Raw genomic sequence first — 23,060 nt, forward strand, 5'->3', positions numbered from 1 at the left:
AATCTGCCCAAAAGGATTTTAAGCAAGTGCCACTTGAGATTACAAACTGTGATCAATCAGGCACCATAAGAGTGCCAGACTGCACTAATTAGGACAAATTTAAGTTAACCTGAAACCAGTAAGAGACACTAAGATAGGAAAGAATAAGAAGAAAATGGAAGAAGGAGGAGCCCCACTAAGAGACAGAAGACTTCACTTAGGGACAGTAGACTTTTAATTATTTGGTTGTTTTTGTTAATTGGTTTTCACTATGTCAACCCATGCTTTGTGCCAATTGCTAAGTTAGTCTCCGTAACTTATAAATCTAATAAGATGTTTTTAGATATGTTTTCATGTAATCGTTTCTTGAAGATGCCTGAAACCAACCTATTACATGCAAAGAAAAAAATCATTTAGGTTATTATCTGCCTTATGTGATGTAAAAAGACATCTCTGCTGGTTACAGTAGGCTTTTTAATTAACAGTTTTGAATCTAATCAGGACATTAAAATCTGTTTTTGTTGACTTTTTTTATTTACTTCAACATTAGCTGTGGGCTGTGAATTGTGCTGATTTACTCGCAGGCAGGTTGATAGGACACATAAAGGAGATGGAAGGCTAATGGAGGGGAAAGTGAAGATTTGGAAAGAATAAACAAGTGGGCAGAATTGCTTAAAGTAGTTAACTGCAAGTGCCTTGGAGCCAGACCAAAGAGGATGGCTTAGCTTCTGTTGTAATGTTTTGTATGAATCCAGTAATAGCCTCATCTTTTTGATATACAGTAAGTCAGAAGTTGTGTCAAGCTTGGTGCCAAACGTGCAGATGCTTTACCTGCTTGTAATTTGCTTTACATATTTTCACGTTTGCATTATAGTTTGTACTGATTCGTAGTATTGTGACTCATTATAATTTCATACTTCAGCTTAAATATGTTTTATACAGAGAATACATGTTTTCTCACAAGCACACTGATAAATTATATGATAATTACGAATCGTGAGGTAGTGTACCTGGTAGTAGATTATTGTCCTACATAGAATGGGTTCATGTCTTGTGGATCTTGATTTTAGGATAGGCATCAGCCTCCTGAAACCCAGTGGAGGAAAACAAGTTCAGAAAATAGATTGTTGATAAATTGTTAACAGTACTTATTATTTAAAAAGCTATCTTCAAAATTGTATTTCTCTTAGAAATTGTTAAAAGGTGTTTTTTGTTTAATAATTTTGAATTAAGTTAACCACTCAGCTGAACCAACTTCTGCCTGACAAATCAATACCTAGCATTAATAAATGAACACCATGAGATGTAAGCAGGCTGTCTTCTGTTTTTCTTTCAATAAGGTCATCCAGCTATTTATATGTACTTTCTGCTTAGTCATATTAGTCCTTGATGTCTGGAATACTTCCTGACCTTATTTTATCTTTCCTGTTAGCTAGCTTCAACAATAATTAGATTCTTGATCAAAGCTAATCATACTGTATGATTGGTTTGTTTTATATTAAACTACGTGTAAACACCTTTCATATCTTAGTAAGCCATTCTCTTCAAAGTCGGTTAAATTTTACTTTGTCATATATGGGTTGTGTATCATGGGCAGAACTTGTCAACTTAACAAACACTACTTTACAAATGTAAAGATATAGTACAATTGCTTACATGGTGAGCATTTTTTACAATTGGAGTATAGGAGATAAGTGATGGGGATATACAGTAACCCATAACACCCTGCAGTTTAAAATCTAAAACTTTAGCCACTAAACTAGACTGTTCATAAAGTGATCCTAATTAGTGGTAGGAATGCACCATAAACATATATGTATAAGCAATTTGCTACAGAATATGTTGTACCTACATCACAACTGAGCATGAAATGTACATCCCTAACCCAAGTCTACTGAATTTATTGGTGTGCAGTCTTAATGTACATTTAACTATACACTTGTGAAGTTCTCACCACTTTGGGTATGCTTCTCCATATGTTTTGGTTATTTTTATCTTTAAAGACTGTTGTGTTGTGCTAGTCAACACTGGTGGTTATTTTGTAATATGTTAAAATTTGTTCATAATATGTTTGGTCATGGCTTTTGGTCATGCATTTGTGTATATAATCATACCTTTATCTGGGGATGATGGCTTTCATCTCCAGATTTTGATTAATTTTATTAATTGTTCTTTATTAATTTATTTTCTGAATTCATATCTGCTGTATTACAGGAATTGCAGGGAGCCAGAACCCACCCTGTAGCAATGAACACAAAGCAGGAACAAAATTTCGATTGGGCACTAGTCCTTTGTAGAACACAATCATAAACACACTCACACTGTAGCCACTGTGGCCCTATGGGAGTGGAGTTTAGACTCCTGGTCAAACGTATACAATATTACTAAAGCTTGTAATTTTGAGTAATTCTTCAATACGTTAAAGTGCTTGTACAATTTAATCTGCTATTTCATAGATCTACAGATAGAAGGCAAAGCTCATGGATCTGTTTTTTTCAGCTAATAAAAACATACAGTATTTTCAAGGGATACATTGGACTCTGCATAATGAGTCTGAATCCTCACTGTGGATTTTGTGCGTTCTCCCCATGTCTGAATAGATGTTTTTCCAGTTTTTGCCCCGATGCTAATTATACTCACTAGTGGTACTCAGCTTTGAATAGTCTCTGTTCAAAGCAAATCTAAGAAAATTGGGTCTTAATTGCACTCTTCATCATTAATTAGAGATGCAATTCTTCATTTCATAGCACACTTGGTTTAATTGATTTGTCACATAAAACACCATGAAGACACTATATACTACCAGCTGGTAAGAATGAGAGTCTTTGAGGAGCAGGATTAACTGAATATTCCTGGTTTAACTTATATTTAACTACACTTCATTGGTATAGTATTGTGTCAGGTAAGATAGTTATACTCACTAATCATGGGGCTGGAGAGTGGCAACGTGTTACATGTTGATTAGCACATGCAGGTAAGAATTTCACTGTACTCTGTACATGTGACAATAATTACCCTATAAACTTGTTCACAGAGGAACAAACTAAATTTAACAATCAACCAATCATGCATCTTTCTGAGATGTGAGAAAAAAATGGGAATACTTAAAAGTAATTCAATGCAAGCATGAATATAATATGCACATTAATCACAGACTCCGAAAAGGCCAGGAGTAAATTCCAAATTCCTGAAGCTGTAAGAAAACAGTATTAGCTTCCATGCTGTCCAGCAAGTTACATGACACTCTTTTATAATAGTTTTTCCTCCTTTATCCATCCATCCATCCATTTTCCAACCCGCTGAATCCAAACATAGGGTCACGGTTGTCTGCTGGAGCCAATCCCAGCCAACACAGGGCACAAGGCAGGGAACCAATCCTGGGCAGGGTGCCAACCCACCGCAGGACACACACAAACACACCCATACACCAAGCACACACCAGGGCCAATTTAGAATCCTCCTTTATCTGTTTTTTAAAAATAAAAGAAAATAAAATGGAGATTGTGTGAACTTGAAACTATGGTTAAGGTGTGACAGCAGCTAACCTTTATGTTGGTGTGCCATCCATTAATCAGCATACCTTCCCAGCCCCATCGGGCACTTCATAATAATGCCAGATTTATAATGAATTGACTGGTTTAGAGAAATAAGCAAAAACAAAAAACAAGGAATATAATTGATGGTTGGAATGTATTTCCAAAATATTTATTAAAATTGCTTAACAGCTGGATATCACTTGTGGATCTTGCTGTTTAATTCACTTATCCCAAATGTACCTCTTCTTAAATTAGAATCTATCATCAAGCCATAGTGAGAAATCAGTTTCTACAGTAATCAACAAAATAAATTTGATAGGTCAAAATGTGCCTGCCATGAGCAACACTATAACCCTTATAACAAACACACATAAAAAGTAAAGTAAAGTCAAGGCAAAGATAAAGAATTGACACTAGGTATGGATTTGAAGCTGCTTGAGGTCAGTGGCTCAATGAATCTAGAATTGCATGCAAGGGCCTACTGGGTGTAGGAAGAGGTTCAAGACTAGAGAGAGTGAGAGAATATTATGGGAGGTGAAGGGAGTGATATCTCTGAGGTGGGAAAATGGTTGAACATTTAAGACCTTGAGAGACATTAAGTTTTTGTTTCCTGTTCTTTATTGTACATTCTATTCTTCGTTTAATGTACTCAGAACTGTCTGAAGTTGAAATTCACGTTATTATTTATTCTGTATTTGGCAGATGATTTTTTGAAAAGGTTCAAAGTTGAAAAGTAATAGGGAACAAAATTAAAAATTGGGCACAAGAAGTACAGCACTGCAGTATACTTAGACCCAAGGAAAGATGAAAAACTAGAACTCAGGCAAATATTAAGCTGTGTGATAGTTAATTAGGTTGATGCATGGGCAGATATCCATGAGGAAGTACACAAATTACAAGTCACATGTGTGCCTGCATTTCTTTGTCAGTGCTAAACAAAAGGAATCTTGAAACAATTAATTTTCCTCTTCAACAGTGGACCCCTTACTGCCTGTCTCCTTGGAAGTTTTAGTTGTTGAATTGTCATATGGATTACTCCACTGGAATAAAGCAAGACGTCTATGTGTAGTTGGGACACACTGTAGTGTTATTTTTTTCACTTGTTGAGATGCACAAAAGTCACATTACTTATGTTGAGTAATGGGCCTTTTTGGTCTGTAATGAGAGGCTGTGTTTTTATTTTTAGTACTTTGTGTACTGACCAAGCAAATCTGCTGCCAAAACCTCCAGAGGTGATGTATAAAGTCTGACTCTTGCTCTGTTATACTCTTTCTCTTATTTACCACTTAACTTGATGGGAAACACGCAATTAACCTTTTAAAAGCCTTGTAGGTCCCCTGGTAGGTAACATATGCATGATAAAGAGAATTTTTCTCCTTTAGATTAATAAAATACATTTCCAAGTGTTACTTATTTGAAATAGATTTGTATTACCTACCAACACAATGTATGTATAATGACTTGTAACTGTCTATATTGTTTAAAAAACATGATTTAAAGGAATTATCAACCAAAAACATTTCCTACCGGTCTTCTTCCGAAAGTCCTGTTATTGACTGAACTTAAAAATAAAATATATATTAGTATATATTATACATTAGTATTATGCTAATTAATTAGCATAATTAATTCCAGATTGTTGAAGTTTCAAGTGGCATCACTGGCTGCATAATGCAGTGTAGTACAAAAGGTTGCAGGAAAGATGGACAGGTTAGCAGTTTGTGTGGAGTATTTATTTGCCAGTAATTAAGCATTTTTTCTTTCATTCCATATATTTTGCACATATCATTAAATTGTAAAAGTAAATGTACTGTGGAGTACGGCCCGGACACACAGGCGGACACCGACAGTTCACCCAACACACGTTTATTATACATAATATTTACAATTGGTGCACACACAACCCCAGTACTTCCCTAAAGTCCAGGCCTTCCTTCACTCTGCCTTGCTCAGGTCCACCTCCACTCCTCTCCTCCAAGACTTTGTCTTTCTCCACTCCCGACGCCATTGAATGGAGGGAGGCGGCCTCTTTTAAGCTCACCCAGACGTGCTCCAGGTGCCTCCCAATTAGCTTCCACCGGCCCTTCCTAGTGTGGTGGAAGTACTGGCAGCACACCCGGAAGCACTCTGGGTGTCCCTGGTCTTCTCAAACCCCCCAGCACTTCCCGGTGTGGCGGAAATGCTGATGGTCAGGACTGCACAGGCATTGGGGCGCCCCCTGGCAGTGACCATGGGTCCCTATAGGGTTGAGCTTCTAAGCTCTGTTCCCGTGGTTTCCAAAGCCACCAGGGCGGTCGCCCCCTCATGGTCTGGAGGAGATGTAAGCCCTCCTCCGGTCCTCCAGGGTGTCCCGGCTGGGTACCACCCCCAGCCGCTTGCCACAGTACATACATAATCTGTAATTATATCCAGAGCAATATAAACAACAGTTTGTTTACAGTTCTTGCTTCTATTGTTGAAAAGGGAGTTAAATATTTTAATACACACATCTGTCCTCAGTTTTCTCTCTCAGTTCATTTTTTTATTGTTTTCTTTTTGTAATTCAGAGAGTCGGTATTGGGATGATAGTACATAAAATAGTGATTATGTGAGAGGCCTCTAAAAGACAAAGCAGCCCAGGATCTTCATTAGTCTATGTAAAGATGGGCTTCACTCCAGGCATCCTTGCTTTAAATGTCCAAAAATTAATCAAAAATGCCCCCATGAAAATTTATCACTGGAAACCTCAAGCTTGAGAGAATTCATATACAGTCTCTTTATATAAAAATACATTTGATTTAATAAATGAAAAACAAGAATTAACGGACAAAAATAAGGCAAAAGGGTTTGCCGAAAAATACAGCCCAAAGAAAACTAGTCCAAATACATAATCTAACAAACAAAAAGCCAATAACAGAAACAATAAATCTACAAACCACATTAATCAATGCTTACAGTAATGTGTATTCTTCAGATATCAATGAAACACAGAAAGAACTTATTCCCCAGCGTCAAATATATACTTACTTAAGGAGTGATATCACGGTAACCCCCCCTCTTAGAGCTCCACCTACAGAACACACAGAATGAAAGCAAAGGTATTTACATAACATTTAAAAACACTGAATAATTAGTAAATTACACAATATAAACAAAAAATATTAAATAAAATTAAAAACAAAAGATAAATTGAAACCACAAACAACAACATTAAAAGAATAAACTTGAGTGAGGGCTGTAGCTTTTGCTAAACCGTAACAGACAGACACCGTTCTGCCTGCAAATTAGTAACAAACTCTGGATGAGTAACAGATAGAGAACACAAAACATGCACACCCATACTTTGCTCATCCTTGGCTAGTTGGTAACCTAGTCATGTTTTATAAGATTCAGAGGAGGCTGATTTAATTGGAGAAAACTAAGCATTTTAATGCTATAAGTGCCTTGTCCCTGTTTTGCTCCTGACTTTGTCGATGATTGGACAGGCTGTAACCCCACCTTGACCTTGAGCTAGGTAAACTGTTCTAAAAAATTGAAATTGATAGACTTTTATGCTTGACTACCACACTGCTCTTTCACTAATGCAGCATTTTTAGGACTGCCATAAATTCTGGTTATGCCCCAAGGCTCACTCCCTTAAACTATACAGCTCCTACATAGGCAGAATAAAACACTTCCTTTCAAAAGAAGCAGAGTAGTTTAGGTCACAATAGAGTAATTTTTAAAGGTCATTTCATTACAAATCAGTGATCATTTTTAGTTGTAAACAGTGCCTTGACTTATTTCAAAATGATTATCAACGAGTCCTGGAATAAGTGCCCAGTCAGGCAGAATTGTGCAGACTCCAGTTTTCCGTAACTTGTTACACCATCTCTGCACTTTTGGGTGCTTGTGTTTTGGTACATAAGTGACAATGCCTAGCTCTTAGTATTTTTCTTAATATTTTTTTTTAATTAAAGAGAAAATGTAGATTTTTATGTTTTCTTTGAAAGGAAATATTTCCATGATTGTACACTCACTAATCGGAAGGCTGGCTGGTGTTGTAAGCTCACAAATTTCTTTATTGGTTTATTTTGCATGTCTTACGAGCTTTACAGTACAGATAATCAATTACTTATATTTTGTTAAACTATGCTCGTATGTGGTCCCTATTTCAATTGTTTTTTGACTTTGTAGTTTATATTGTTCTAAGCCACTTACAAAGACGGGTTTATAAAATTTATTTTTTAATTACTCTGATCTTGGCAAAGTTGGGTATGGTATCTGTAATTCTACATCTTTTAGATTCACATTATGGAGTGCTACATATAGTAAGTAATACGATCATTTCCTTTATTTTATTAATTTGTATTTTTATAATGAGCATTAAAGTTTGTTTTTTTTAATAATCACATATAATATTGCGTATTAGAGTTACATGAGCAAACTGTACATTTAATGTGTTTGAGAATATAATATTCTTGTTGTTGAAATGTGTTGAAATTCTACTTTTAGTCAGAATTGATTCTTTTGATGCAGGCTACAGGCAATTCAATGACTGAGTCAAATGTCAGTTCTGCTTCTAAAACTTTTGACAGATCTGAGCATTGAAAGGAGTATGGCGTCTGGCAAGCACAGAGTCAGCATGTTTGAAAAGTTTCAAAAAACATTACTTGCTTGGCAGTGAGCGCAAATCCAACACATTAGTGAGGACACAACTTTCAGGGAGTGTTTGTTCAGCGCTTCTGGTCAGTGTTTGATCTGTCGCATTTGTTTTTAAAAAAATGCCCGTGAATTTAGTTTTCCATCAGATGAAGCAACTTTTTGCAGCAAAAAGGTGCATGTGGGCAACAACCACATTGGCAGCCGTTTTCACAAGGCACTTACTGCTCAGAAGTGATCATTTAACATAAACACTAGGAACAGATGAGTTTTCAGTATTCCCTTTTCTGTTATTAATTTATTGATGAGTCAATCCTACATAACTGTGTACATCATTGTTGTTTTAGGAATGAGTTTAGTTTAGCAATTTTCAGTACCCTATGGAAGAGCACCATGTTAAGTGATAGATATAGGATTGGCCATGAATATTTTTTGTTAACAACTTTAAACTTTGTGGCAACTAAGGGGTGTAACAACGCCCCAAACCCTAGAAACAAAAACCCAAACAACAGTTCTGTGTTCAGATGAGTATTTTAGCAATTACCTTCACAGTGGTTTCTCCAGATAATACAGTTTGTTTGTTTGTTTCTTTCTTTTTTGCTTTCTTTCATTCTTTGAAAAGAAAAAAGTGAAGGCATGAGAAATATTGACCTGCTCTGGTCCAAAAAAATAAAACCTAACTTTTATTAAATGTATGATATATTTAAATATTTTAACATAAAAATCGCTTTCAGCTTTTCCCAAGAAAATAAAACACAAAATGAAAAGGTGATACTCAACTTACAAACTGAAACAATTGTGTCTTTCCTAGAAATACAAAAATGTATATTTTTATTGTCAATCAGGAAAGGTGCAATTAAGAAAACTTTTTTCTGTGCTGATGTTTCTGTACTTTTGTTTTGTAAGCAGTCTTTTCTCATTCTTCTTTTATGTGGCCTCCACATTCCTTTCACATCCTTTACATGGACCTTTCCCCAAACTCTGTAGTTTTCTTTATAACCCTTTTTTGCAGCCCTCACTGCTCTTTCCTATACTTAAGATGCACCTTCTTCTATAGCACATGTGGCTTTCTTTTCTTTTTCTTTTTTCTTCGAACACACATCTTAGCTTGCAGAGCACACCAGCCAGCTTCTTCCTGTTACTATAGTTACAGGTCTCTGGAGTTACCCACCTATAGACGAATCACTTAATCCAAGTGTGCTCCAATAGCCCTCCGATTGCCTGTTAAAGGCATCATACTCGTTCTTCTAGCCTAGCCACTGTATTAGGGTAAGAAGGTATGATAGATATCTCCAGCGTATTCTTCCCTTGGCCCCAGACAAAGAAAACTTTGCTTCTAATGGAGCCACACTGCGATGGCTATCATGTGCTTAATAGCTTCTTCATATTCATGCACACAGGCGGGTTTTCAATTGTTTTAAAAGGTTATTGGTGGCTCCACCTTTATCCACCACAGCACAAGAACAGAACTGGAAAAGTGTTATTTTTTGGTTAAAGTTGGAAACTCTGAAACCAGGCCAAGTCCAAATATCTGAGGGTCCTTGTAATGAAGATATAATAATTTGCCCTTTTGAAAAACAATTCTGCATTATCAACCTCAGTTCTGATTATTTTACTTTTAAAGCTGCTCTCCAAAAAAAAATTTGTTTGCTATTCTAGCCAATAAAAGGATTTACTCTTTTGTTCAATATTTTCTACACTACATATGCTAAGGCAAGCAAGCACAGTAAGGAGCACACAAGACCAGTGTGCCACGAGGTTAAAAGTACACTCAAAGCTTTCCTATACATAAGCTCTGTTCACACACAGATTTTCACTCTGCTGTGGTATCATTCTTGCTCAAAGAATAAACATGCACTCCAGAGTGAGTTTATGCAGATGCAAAAGCATGTCAGTTAAATTTAAAATAATTCTGTTTTTGGAAATTTATTTTGTTTAAGTAATAAAATTTGAAAACCTTAAACAACTCCACCAATTCAAACACCCATAACTGAATTCAGTGCAGACATAAAAATTGTTCAACTACCCTAGTATTTAAAGCCCTATTCTAATGGGAAGAATCATGGTAAAAGAGAGTGGGAAGTGTGAGGTGTAACATTGAAAACTGGGAGCAGGATATGAAACAGCAATTAAATAGAGGCAGAAAGAAAGTGATGATCAGGAGAGGCATCTGATTCAGATTCATTAGCAGAATAGCACTGGCTGGTAGATTCTGCTTCAGGGTCATGCATGATCGAAGAATATGGAACTAGCCACTGCAGATTATCGAAGCAAGACACAAACTCCGTGAAGTCATTTCATGTTACTGGTTATTTACTGCACCATTTGCCCTTTCTGTTGTTGCCGGTGCCTTCCATCATTCATACATTCCAGCAACATGACATAAACTGGACTTTTTGTTGCTGTTTCTACAGACCTTTTTGTAAGAGCCATTTTCCTTGTTCTATAAGATTCATGAATGTTTATTAGATGACAATGCATAAACTATGGAAGGTTCCTATAACCCCCGTGAATAGAATCATTTTGGTGTGTTCTTGCCATTTCTAATAGCTTGGAGTAAACATTATTCTCCAGTGAGTTAGTGTCAGCCTTGCCTTGTATAAGGTGTAGAGGCATACGGTTTTTAACCGTGATCGCACGTCACCGTGCCTGGGCACTTGCCTATGTGCCAACCGGCTTGCGAGCCTTTAGAGTGCGTGAAGTAAATATGCACTTAACAGCACTTAATTTATGTGTTGTGCCGTACGTAAAGCGTACAGAAAAAGAAATTAAGAACCTTTAAGTAGGAAAGAAGAAATTAAGAACCTTTAAGTACAGAAGAAATAATTAAGAACCTTTAAGTAGGAAAGAAGAAATTAAGAACCTTTAAGTATAAAAATACTAAAGTCTTTCAAGAAAAGCTAAGTTTATAGAAGATTAATTTTTCCCTTTTTTTTTTTTGCCTTTTATTCTACGTGTGTAACTTTTTTCTTTTATTCTTGTTTGGATTATTCGCTTTTAACTTTCACTATAAAACCTTTAAAAACAAACTCTTAGACTCTGTGAATTCTTTTGACACGCGTCTTACCCGTGCCTGATGACACCTTATATTTTTGCAGCTACACTTATATATTTGTAATTAGCTGATTGAATTGTACATATTTTTGGGTTTGGGAGGTGGGGCAAAAGTTTGTAAAATGATTTGCTTTTACTGAGGTACCTTGTATTGTACTGTGTATGTGTTTTGCTTATATTCATCTTTTGTCAATATATATTTATTGTTCAATCTTTCAGTATTTTATTGACATTCATGGTGGATTTATGTTTAAGTAGCGTTATGCAATCTCCAAACTCAATATCATATTGCCTTTCGTTTTTGCTCATAGATCTTGCATAATGCTTCATTCTACACTGGCAAGATTGGAGTGTCACAACTCAAAAGAACAGTGTGAGTGTTGTGTGTGATCTATATAAACATACATATATATATTTTTTCGTCACGTTTTAGAGGATTTCTGTAAGTTCAACTTTAGATGGTCTTGAAAATGTTATTAGTAGTTCACCATTTCCAAGCTTCACCCGGTACCAGCAATACTGCAAAATTCAGATTGTAGCACAACATCATACCAGTATAATGCTCATTTCTAGTACAAACTGTTGAAAAAAATCCACAAATCTGTCAAATGTTCATAAGGTGTTTATCAAAAAGGTGCAACACAAACAAGTAAAATAAACAATTTTTGCTGTTAAGCTGCAAGCCTATTATTTATTAATTACAAATTTTTCTTTATCATTTCTTTTTCTAATTGAAAATGTGAGCCATTGTACTTCTCACAAGCCTGTTCACCATCCAAATTCAGACAAGCAGTGTCCATCTTAATTAAAGGATAAAATAAAATGGTTTGAATTCATTAAAGTAGCTTTTCTGTCCATTTGTCTAATTGAAAAGGATGAATCCTCCAATTTCTTTTTCTTCATTTATTTCTCCACTTTCTTTAATGTAAAGAATAAAATTCCAGTCTTCTCTGTCTTTAGTGAAGTGTGTCTTGTTGCTCTCTGTTTACAGGAATTTTTCAGCAAAAAAAGAATAATTCCTCATATAAAGGAGCACTACGACTAAATTAGCTTAAAGCTCAGAGAAAACCCAATCAAAATAACACCTTTTATTGCCTAACTAAAAAGATTACAATATGCAGGCTTTCGAGGCAACTCAGTCCCCTTCTTCAGGCAAGACGTCTTGCCTGAAGAAGGGGCCTGAGTTGCCTCGAAAGCTTGCATATTGTAGTCTTTTTAGTTAGCCAATAAAAGGTGTCATTTTGATTGGCTTTTCTCTACATTCATAATGGCTAACACGGTACAACACCCTAGTACTACTTAAAGCCCAGTAAAGCAGATGCTAAAAAATTATTTTTTGTGAGTGGCCAATTTACCTATCACCAAACAAGTCCTTTGTAGTGAAAATCGTCTGATTTATATGGGCTAATTTAGATTTACAGCTGGTTAATCATTGAATCACTAAATAACGGGTTTTATTAACAGCAAGAATTGGCTTCTAGTCAAGAAATTCTCAAAATGGTGTCCCTCTAGGAATTGAGAATGGAGTCCTTTGAGTTAGCTGGTCATTGTTAGGCCCAGTTTTCATCTCATTAGTGTTTAGCTGCTAGTTATGTAAAATGACATATATAAGACTTCTGAATCTTAAGAAGTTTGACAGAGTTAAGGCAAAAGAGGAAAGTGGCTGGAACAAAAACTCACATTTACTGCAGCCCTTCAGGTTGAGTTTGACACCCTTGTCCTAGAGCCAGGAGCAGTAACTGGATCAATGTGACAGTGGCATAAACCACCACAATGACATTAAAATGGTTAAGAGAATGGGAAAGGATATGCAACTTCCATAAGATGCTAAAATAGTATGTTCTTTGAATTGTAAGTAGGTGTCTTCATCTTGAAATTGAAGTGTGGGCACAGGAGTATAAGCATGAAAATTTTTTGTTAGAGGGTAGGGAGATCAGCAAAGTCATCTACGACTTATAACATAGAAGCCAAGGATTCGGATGGGAATGTAAGATAGTAATATTACTATTTTAGGAATGTGAAAATAAAGCATCTCATACTCTGATGTGCTGTTCTGGAACTCTTTCTGTTCAAAAGAAGCCCACTAAATCAACAAGAGGATATGCTCAGTTATGGGATGAACTCTTGACCTGCTAGAGGTAGTAACGGATAAGAGAATGCAAATTTGGGGCGGAGTGGTGGCTCTGAGGCTAAGGATCTGTGCTTGTATCCAGAAGGTTGCCAGTTCGAATCCCTGTCACTGCCAAAAGAGATCCTACTCTGCTGGGCCCTTGAGCAAGACCCTTACCTGTAATTGCTCCAGGGGCGCTGTACAATTGGTGACCCTGCGCTCTGACCCCAAGGGGTATGCGAAAACTAACAAATTCCTAATACAAGAAATTGTATAAGGCGAAAAAAAGAACAAAATAAATAAATAAAAAATAAAACAGATGGCCATTATGAACAGTACTGCACATCCTTTCTATGACACACTATCACTAAGTAGTTTTAGTCAATTAATTATTCAACAGATGCTACTTTATACCTATGGCAATATGCAGGGTGCCAGGGGGAAGGGGGTGGGTGGGAGAACACTTATCCTGGCCTTGCCTTGTGGGCCTGCCAGGACGGTCTGTGCAGAAATATATTGTTTTTGCAATGGCACCATCAGTAACAATATAAGCAAAGGTAGCAGCAATCACTGCTTGAGGCTACAGAAGATGGGAATACACAGTGACTTGAACTGATTGAGACAAAGGTGGCTGTCTTAAATCTATTAGAAATTACTGTACTTACATATGACATTGATGTCAATAAACTGAAGAATATAGCAATCCTGTCCATCAAATGGGAGCTTTCATATCAAGTGAGTTTTGCAGATGTCATTGACTTCATAATTGTGAGAGCTGGGAGGTGTATTCTGTAGAAATTAGTAAGATTGGACCTGTTATTTACTATGTTTGTTTTACAGGATATTAAAAGGATATGTTATTACATTTGACTTTCTGTGTTACAAAATACAAACTAATAATCTTTTGCACTTGGATTGAAATGTAAAAAAAAAAAATCATACTGGTAATATTTTGCATTTGGATTAAAATGTTCTAAAGTATACTTTGGTAACGTTTTCTTAGCAATGCTGTTGTTAAATGGCCAATATGTTGTGAGGCTGAGTAAGAGCACATCAGGAATTGAAGTACTAGGCCCTGACGTGTATTACAGCACCACTGGCAATATGTCTTTTAAAATGCGTCACTATTGTTGCTGTCTTATGAAAAAGTTGTATTTTTTTCTTTATGTAATTCTTGTGTGTGCTTGAGAGGGTTGTTTTGTTGTAATATTTCTTAAACTTCTGTAAAAAGTTAAATTCCTCCTTGGAAAATTAATGATCTGTCTGTCTGTCTGTCTGTCTAAGAATGAATGAACTTGCTCTTCAATATCACTGTTTCATCTCATTAAAACAGTTAGTTATTTAAACTAAACCAGAATGATCTTTTTTTGTGTATTATGTTTTGCTGATACTGATAAAAATACTAAGTGTAAAAATATGTTTGATGTTAACCTTTATTAGTGAGTTATAAATATTGGTTGAATTATTGAATGCAATTTTTTAAAATTCAGAATTTCATTCTAGATGACAGTTCTGTGGTTAGGACGCAGCCAATAAATGAAAAGGAAGTACATATAACTAGGCAGCCTGCAAAGACCTAACACAAATGCCGTAAGGTGAGTAAACCATAAGTAAACAAAGTCTGTTTTTTAATTTGATTCACTTTCATAACTTCAATAAGTAAACAAAGATATTACAAAGCGAAAGAGAATAAACCCAACATTGTAGAAAAGACTAGATGCATTACCTATGAGATGCAACTTTGTAGGCTAAGCAGTCTGTTTATTGCACAAATTAGGTTTATAGTATTCCCATGCAGCAGTTTTGTTTCACAAGGTGACTATGCAAATGTGGTTATAGAAAGGAAAATAGTTCTTGCTGTTTTTAAAAGTTTTGGTCTGTCTCCTAATCCGGTGATACCTTTGTAGTTGTTGTCTTCCTTCATTCAAAGCAATCACTTGAAGAAAAGGTCAGGTCATGGAGGAAAAAAAACCCTGAAAAAATATCAGGTATATAGGTATACTGTATAACAGTTAAAAAAAACTTTGTGAAGTTAATAACATTAGCTTCTGTTCATTAAGTGTATGAAACGACCTAGCACATCTACTATGAACCATACACTAAACAGTACAACTTAAAAAGTCTGGTTTAGAATAAGAAACTGGCTTTTTATTTGAGGAAGTTTCCTTACATGATTTTTTTTCAAAATATTAATATACTAATGGTTTTTTAATGTATACATTGTTTGTAAGTAGTGATCTCTTCAGTTTTTTATAGTTGTCAGCACAGATGCTGTATCCCTGCCATTTGCAGGTTTGTTATACAGTGGGGATCAAATTTGCCCTTGCTGCACAAAGGAGAGCAGAATGTATGTCCTTGTGTAGCAATGTGAAAACTGCAAATGAAAACAAATTGCACAGTATTATTGTAAGGCTGGTGATATCATGTTCCAAATTAATGAATATAAAAAGGTCAGTTACTTTAAATAGCATAAAGACTGAGTCAGGCTTTGGACACCATATGTTGTTATAGAAGAGCTGATTGATGTCACATCCTTAACAAAATGGTACTATCTTAAACACTATACCACCACCAATTCTGTTTTTAACGCACAAATTAAATGTCATGATGTACAGGGTTTTGCTGTTTGTAGAAGGAACAACTTCACAGCAGTTAATTAACATTTTAACATGATTTCCTGTCAGATTTTTTTTTATTAATTTCATTGTTGTTTATACTGTAGTAGCTCATTTTCTAAAACAAAAAAGCTCTACTAAGAGCCTACCTGAGAAATAATATTGTAGGTATTAATAATTATTTCCTCACAACAACAACAACATTTATTTATATAGCACATTTTCATACAAAAAGTAGCTCAAAGTGCTTTACATAATGAAGAAAAGAAAAATAAAAGACAAAATAACAAATTAAAATAAGACAACATTAGTTAACATAGAAAAGGAGTAAGCTCTGATGGCCAGGGTGGACAGAAAAAACAAAAAAATAAACTCCAGAAAGCAGGAGAAAAAAAAAATCTGTAGGGGTTCCAGGCCATGAGACCGCCCAGTCCTCTCTGGGCATTTTACCTAACATAAATGAAATAGTCCTCTTTGTAGTTAGGGTTCTCACGGAGTCAGATGCTGATGGTCATACAAGAAAGGATCTGAATGTTTTGGAGGTGATCAACACATTTGCCATTGGCAACACCATGCAGAATTTACCAGTTTAATACTTGTGATGCAAGTAATCATGGCTTTCTAAATTATGTTACAGAATGAATACTAGAGAAACATAGAGGTCAACAAAGATGATTTTTGCTATTTGTATAATAAGTTTATCTGTTAACTAGAAACAGTTTTGACTTTGGAATGTAAAGGTCATTTTGACATGAAGGGTTTTTGGAGTACTGGTCTAGAAAAAGTGCTATTTTGTGTAAAAGACTTGGCAACCCATTACAAAAGACTACAGCTTGTATGAGAGTGTTGTAATATTTCACAGTCTGCTGTTCTTTTAAGTGCTGTCTGATCAAATATATTAACAATTAATTATGTGTTTAGCTACTGTACATCTTGGAGAAATAGTTTCTACTTCACAGTTAGCCTTGTAACTGTAGTATATAATGCTAAAACTATATAATACAGTACAAAAATACAATACGATAATAAGCTTTAGTAAGTTGTAAAACTTTAGCACGCATTTGCAGTGGACAAGTGCCCACTCAGAAATCTTTCTGAAAAATTCTTGGCATCTAAACAGAGAGTGGATATTATGTGTGAGAGTACTGGAGCAGGACATTATTTTAAGAAAGTAGAGTATTGTTACTGTTAAACAGGAAAATGTGTCAGTTTATTCTACAAATTTTCTTAAACACTGATCCACATGCTACTTTACTATACTGCTTGCATTTGGAGATTACAGTAAACTGTGCTACTCTAATGGTAAAAAAGTAAAATTCATTACTGCAATGATTGGTCATACTTTCTCAAAGACAGGTACAAAATATAACAATTTCATAGAGCAACTTTATAAAAGTTGAAAAGCGCTGACATTTCAAAAGGGCCCATAATAGTGGATTTTTAGGTCAGTTGGAAATTATAATTTGAAACATTTAACACTAGAATTACCAAAGCCTACGGAAAAACTCGTAAATCCGGCCTACCTTAAATCCCTTCACACCTCTCCGTCAGTGTCTTTTGTCTTGTAAATGTGCCGATCAAGACAAGCAGCTTACTATTCCATCCCCCCACCACCACAGAACGTGCACAAAGTTCTCCCAGCTCATGCCTTGATGATCTGGGAGTGAAGTGCTGGAATTTTAGAGTGGAAATAATAGATCGTTATTTGGAACACATACATTTCATGTGTGTTCCCTTTCTACAATAATCTGTGTAAACACATTGTTAAAACAGAAACGTTTTTCATATTTTAGTAATAAATGAGAAAATGTAGGCATAAACTATATAATGTGTGAAGCTTGAAGTCCAAAGATCAAATAAACACTTTCACAAAAGTTTCAAAGATGATACAACAGTTTCCGTGGTGCAGCGGTACGAAATGCTGACTTGTAATCAAGAGTCCATCAGTTCGATCCTGACTGCCTCGTATATTTACCGTTTTGAGTAGTGAGCTGTTCTTATTGTTAATATTATACAATAAACACACATATTTGATTTGCGTCTGTAACAGCTGGTGTACATTTATAGTACTTGTGAAGCATTTTTTTTTTTCATTTCTGTTCTCTCAGTCACAATCACGATACATACTACTTTCCTGATCTTGCCAGTCTTCACATTTTGGTGCATGGTGGTGTTTTTTTTTGTACTCCAGGACATGCAGAGAAAAAAATAGTACAGAGAGGTCAGTTCTGCACTATATGCAATCATCAAATTCAAATGTTAACAGTTCCCACACACACAAGGACCGTCCTTCCTACATTTACGACATGTGTACTTGTTGCAATGTACACACTTCTCTCTATGCTGTGGATGTCAACATTACATTGTTTGTGTTAGTGATTGCTGGATTTGCATTGCGAACTTCTTGCTTGTGGATTTGTTGAGGTAAGATATTACTAGCTTTCTCTCCATGTTCATAGTATTGATGTCTTGATTTACAAATGAGTTACAATGAGATGTTCAGTTTCTTTAGTTGTTAAGAGGTTGAGTTCTGAATGCAGAGCCTGCCTTTTCCTATGAAATGCCTGACTTGGACACCTGGCATGTTCTTGATCTATTCTAGTAATTTCACTAATTAGCTCTGATAGCTTCTTGGTTTTCAATTTATTTCTGTTGGAATGATAAGAGATATTCTGGCCTCTTAAGAAAGCCTTCAGGGTTTCCCAGAGTATTCCTGCAGAAACCTCTGAGGATGTATTTGTCTCTAAGAAAAAAATTATTTGTTTGGATATAAATTCTGTACAATTCTCGTCTGCTAATAAAAGTGGGTTAAGACGCCATCTGCGAGATAATAATTTTAGCTCCAAGATCAAAGGAGCATGGCCGGAAATAACAATAGCGTCGTACTTACAAGATTTAATCGTAGACAAGAAATTGTTATCTACAAAGAAATAATCAATTCTTGAGTAGCAATGATGCACTGGTGAGTAGAAAGAATATGCTCTTGAGAAATCTCCAGGGGTCTGATAAGTTGTGGTCAGTTACAAAGTGTGTAATTGTCTTTGCAGTGTTAGTTGTCCTCGCCCCTGTGGCAGGAGACCTATCTAGGTGTGGATTTAAAACACAATTAAAGTCCCCAGTCATTATAATTTTATGAGTGTTCACATTTTGGATGAAGTCCCTATCATCAACATTGGGTGCATAAACATTTATCAAAATCACTTTAAAGTTAAATAGATTACCTATGACAATCACATATCTCCCTTCAGGATCAGATACTACATCTCATACTACAAATGAGACTGTTCTATGTATAAGAATTCCCACACCTCTAGTTTCTTTATAAAGCTGGAATGGAACATTTGACCAGTCCAGTCTTTGTGCAGCCGAAACTGATCCTTGCTTAATAAGCGGATCTCCTGTAAAAATACTCTTTTACCGTTTAGACCTATTAAGTGAGAGAATACTTTCTTTCTGTTTAATTCGTGATTCAGGCCTTTAACATTCCAGCTCACAAAGTTAACTGTCCTGTCAGTGAGACATTGCTTCTGAACTTTTGTTGTCATTTTGTAGTCTTAACTGAAAATAAGACAGCTTTGACCTTAATTTCCAATTTTCCCAGGAGTTATTGCCATGAAGTCTATTGTTATGTTGGCACTTATAATTATAAGGATTTAAAAGATACATTATTAGAGATAGCAATGCCAGTTCACTTAATCGGCATGTCTTTGAATAGTGTGAGGAAACCAGAGCACCTAGAGATACCAACCGCAGGAAGCATCAACATCGGTCTCCGTATTGCAGTGCTACCATTCGCCACCATGCCACTCATTACTGATAATATCTCCTGTGCTTTTGCCAGTAAACCATTATGTGTACCTTCCCAGAAAAAATAGAGGTACCAAATTATAGATATTCCTTCTGAACATTTTCCATTTCTGAACTTCTTATTTTATAAATAATGTATTCTGACTGAAACTTTAATTTGTTTTGCAAGAAACAGATGCTGTAGTTTTTTTGTTTTTTTTTCAGTATCCTGAGAATATGCTTTAAGGTCCATTGTCTGAAACCCAGCCAAGATTAAGATATGTGGCTGAAGATCAAAAAGGATATAATAATGCACTTTCCCATTCCAGGCTGTCTTTAACATTCACATTTTCAGAAATGGGATAGCAACAGTTTGGTTTTTGTAAGCCTCACATTCATACTTTAAAGAAAACTATTGGGAATTTATGTGTATGTATTAGCTGGGACATGAAAAGCCTGTGATTATAAGTGAATTGCGTGGGTGAAAGGTCCAGTAACTGTTTGGAAATATTCCATCTCATAAATGCATTTCTTTACCCATGTATTACAATTTCCAGCTAAGATGGTTGCTGATATACTGTAATGTCTCTTTTGTTTGTCCCAAAGCTTCTTTAAAAGTAACAATTATTACGAATTAATATAAATAAGTAGATGTACATCAATGTAACTTTTCTTGATTTCCTTCTCTGTCATGAAGTAGAGCTCATAGATCCTTTTGCAAGAGCCATTTCAGCAGACCTTCCTGGTTCTAGCAATGAATTTCCACTTGCTTCTTTTAGATTTGTGCATCTGCTTCTTTTTGCTGTTCACTTTGAATTGTGCTCACTAGCTGCTGTTGGTTATTGGAAAGTCAGCATCCTTTGATGCATTCTTATGGAGGTTTGAAAGCTAGCTTAGCTTCGCTTCCCAAATGTAACATTAATGCCAAACACATACCATTCTTGCTGAACAAATAACTGATTCAGAGAAACAGTATTGTTCCTGACCTTAGTGATACACCAGCTTTTAATATTTTCCTGCCTTAGATTGTTTGTTTGTTTCCCAAACTAAAGCAGGCAAAATTTACAGATTATTGTTATTGATTATGCATCAAAGAAATTTAGTTTTAATTATATTCACAAGTTTGCGTGGAAACTGATTTTACCTGTAGTTGTATTATATTTTTATTTTTGTTGAATCCCTAATTTTTTGTATTTTGTATTTAAAATCTAATCCTCTTATTACCAGTCTAATGGTATCATAGACCATTTTGCTTGTATTCATGTGTATTTTTACTGACTCCCATTGCGTAAATGGTGACCTGATCTGGCTTTTGTTTTTAATTGCTTACTGCTGTTTTCTCTAATCTCTCTCAAAAAATTTTTAAACATTATTTTTTCTTAGGAACCAAGAAATTGAATGGTTTATTACTGTCAGAGTTTATTTTTACTGTTAAATACGATTTTCACTATTTGATAATATATTAATTATATTGAATAATATTTCTGTTAGCTGTTGCCCTAGGCAATTTTAGAAAGCATTTTAATTAAAGCCCATTGATTTGTGACCCAGTGTCGCTATTATACCTGTACAAGGTCAAGTATCGATAAGAAAACTAGCACAAACAAGAGCAGCAAACATTCTAAACTCTGAGGATCTGTTTATCAGTAACTTGCAAGGGAATGAGAAATGGGTACTAATCACATACTGATGTAATTAACTGTGTATTTGAGAAGCTGTAATCCAGTCATCTCTATCATGGTATTGCAGTGGCTCCATGTGTGTATCAATAAAATTACTCTCATCCTAAAATGGTTCAGTAAATTTGACTCCAATTTTGTTTTTGTATGGGTGCTGTCATTTTGAGATGCTTTGTGTCTATTGTTTCTAAGGCATTGCTAGGTAAGGTCAAATGGAAGTGTGCCGTGCATGATGTTATCAGAGGAAATGTATAAAATTTAGGATTGTAGACTTTCTGGTTGTGCCAAGTTTGTAGATGCATTCAAAACATTTACCATGTTTTCTTTTGTGATATGGTAATACTAGTTCTTTTTTGCCTATGAATTCTGACTATGATTTGGTTTATTATTTTTGTTTAGACATCCTGATTAATAGATTTCCTGGTACAAACTTAAGCCTGTTTTCTCAATAATATTTTTCTTCCTATTCCCCTTTCTTTTAGTAATCTCTGGATTCCAATTTCTTTCATTTTACCAGTGCCTTTTCTCATGTAGTGAGTACAAATTGAGGTCTGTAAAGCTGAATGAATATTATTGCATGCATTTGATTGAAAAAACATTGCCCGCAAATAGATTAATTTCATTTCATTTTTCCTACACTGCGTTTCTCAGGCAACTTTTCATAATGCTTATAAAATAAAAAATGTCTTGCCCTGTCTTTAGCTACAGGAAACCAGTTTTGTACATTTGCATAAATGTTTGAACTTGTCACTGCCTATATGCCATTTGTGTTGTTAACATTAGCTGTATGGCAATAAGACACTGTAGGGTGAGGACATGTTGAATGTTGATTAATACATGCAAGTAATATCACTTTACTCTGCACACATGAGAGTAATGACCCTATAAAACTATTTGTAAAATCAAAATGTAGTAGCAGGCAGTAACAGGCTATATACTTTAAATGAGAAAGAATGATAATATGTAATTTCAAAAATATTTTTTAACAATTTTTATATATTCCAAAAGTTTATACACTCATTTGTTTTGTGCAAGGTATGTTCTAGCAGCATGCACCCTTTACAAATCTGTCATATACACCTTGAAATGCAGTGTAATGACAGGGTTTCACCAGTATGTTGCTTTTATTGCTCCCACAAGGGCCAAAAATGCCAGCAACATGCTAATCACAAATGACCATTGGTCAGCTTTAAATACCTCATTAGTACCCCACACCAACAGTGCCAAAAGCTTATAACTGGAACTAGAAAATAAAGCAGACCTAATGGAAGACATGATTATCAATATAGAAAAACATGGATTTTTTTTTTTGACTTTGCAGTTTGAATGGGTGAACTCTTTATGCTGACTGAACAATAAATGATGAATTTTAATTCTGCAATCTAAACCACTTTGTTTGTCAATCAGGCTACACTATTGACTTTATTAAGAGCCAAATACAAGAACTTGCTTAGAGCTACAAGATGAATTTATAAAAAAAGGTTTAATGTGGGCGGCACGGTGGTGCAGTGGGTAGCGCTACTGCCTCGCAGTAAGGAGACCCGGGTTTGCCTCCCGGGTCCTCCCTGTGTGGAGTTTGCATGTTCTCCCCGTGTCTGCGTGGGTTTCCTCCAGGTGCTCCAGTTTCCTCTCACAGTCCAAAGACATGCAGTTTAGGTGGATTGGCGATTCTAATTTGGCT

At 35.5% G+C, this 23,060-nt stretch overlaps 1 protein-coding gene across 6 annotated transcripts in view; it reads left to right on the plus strand.

Moving 5' to 3' along the window:
- The window catches only part of fam110b (family with sequence similarity 110 member B), a 177,867-nt gene that overhangs the window by 102,234 nt on the left and 52,573 nt on the right, over positions 1 to 23,060 (plus strand). For all 6 annotated transcript variants that reach the window (XM_051929069.1, XM_028803550.2, XM_051929071.1 and 3 more), the window contains one exon: positions 14,803 to 14,894. The gene's annotated coding sequence lies outside the window, so the exon portion shown is untranslated. The remainder of the gene's footprint in view (positions 1 to 14,802; positions 14,895 to 23,060) is intronic.

Source organism: Erpetoichthys calabaricus, chromosome 6, assembly GCF_900747795.2.
Source record: "Erpetoichthys calabaricus chromosome 6, fErpCal1.3, whole genome shotgun sequence".
In the NCBI taxonomy this organism is placed as follows: domain Eukaryota; kingdom Metazoa; phylum Chordata; class Cladistia; order Polypteriformes; family Polypteridae; genus Erpetoichthys; species Erpetoichthys calabaricus.